The following is a 1,217-nucleotide window of genomic DNA, read 5'->3' as shown; positions in this document are numbered from 1 at the left end:
CGCTGCCTCCGCGGGGAGGGCGGCCGGAGGAAGGGGTGGTGGCGGGGGGTTCCTGCGGATTTCACGAGCTGGAGGAAAGCCTTTGTAGGCTGCTCCGCCGGGCGCCACGCACACGGGGCTGCCCAGGGAGCGGCCATCACCTGGCTGCCTGCAGCAGGCAGCGCGGCATGGGGCAGGGGGACCCAGCGCCCGGCCCTCCCCGAGCCCGCACCCGCTCGGATCTCGCCCTCGTTCCCTAGGCTAATCCCGGCTCTACGTCCCCAGCAGAGGAAACCCCCCCCGAGCCCAGGGCTAAGGCGCCTCCTGCTCCCCCAGCCGGCTTTTTTAAAGCACGCTCTCCACCGCATGGAGGTATTCTCCTCTCGATTAGCCATTACGGTTTTAAAGTTCATTAAGCAGAATATAAAAGGTTTCAAGGTTCAGGAGCTCTTTACATTAAACGTAGCTGCTATCCCTTTAAAAACTTCCTTTTCTGGTACAGTTCATTGTCGAGGTATTTTTTCCCCGAGCCGCATACTAGCTTTGCCTTTTAAAAAGCCCACATAAAAAAATCAGGCTTTGACAGATTGAATAACAATTGTAAGCAACAAACTGTTGGACAGAAGGCAACACGTAATTGCCACAGTGCCTTAGTAAAATGGCTTCCTTTAGACAAAAAGGCCAGCTTTAGGTTAATTTGTTTCTTTTAATATATTGCTACAGTTCAGGCGGCTACTTTATCTGCTAAACGCTATTCTAGTGCAATCGTTAAAACGGCGAGGGCTTTGAATTCGGCTCCCAACTAGACTTCTGGTGCAACACATGGCTTTTATAAAATCACTGGATTACATCGATATCAAAGGAGCCGGGATCTCCTTTTTTTGCCGAATTTACAGGCACCGAACGTACGTTATTATATTTTCGAGAGTTGACCACAGAGCTTTTTTTTATTATTATTTAAAAAAAAAAAAGGAAGGAGAAAGAAAAAAAATTTTTAAGGCATCCATTGCCCGGTGGGTATTTCACGGCCAATTTCAGCACTAAACACGTGATCTCGCCTTTTATAACAAAGTTTTGTTGGGGGAAATCTAAAGGCCCTTCATAAACCTTATATGCTTATAAAACAGCATATAAAAATTTAACAGCGGCGGTGCGCTAGGTTTCAAGCTGCCTTTCCTAAAAGCGCTCGGGCGCTGCCTTTATACGTACTGGAGCTGCCGGATTTCTCCTCATTGTTG

Source organism: Pygoscelis adeliae, unplaced genomic scaffold (genome assembly GCF_000699105.1).
Source record: "Pygoscelis adeliae isolate BGI_AS28 unplaced genomic scaffold, ASM69910v1 Scaffold226, whole genome shotgun sequence".
Lineage (NCBI taxonomy): Eukaryota > Metazoa > Chordata > Aves > Sphenisciformes > Spheniscidae > Pygoscelis > Pygoscelis adeliae.
The sequence above is the reverse complement of the archived record's forward strand: the minus strand, read 5'-3'. Positions refer to the sequence as shown.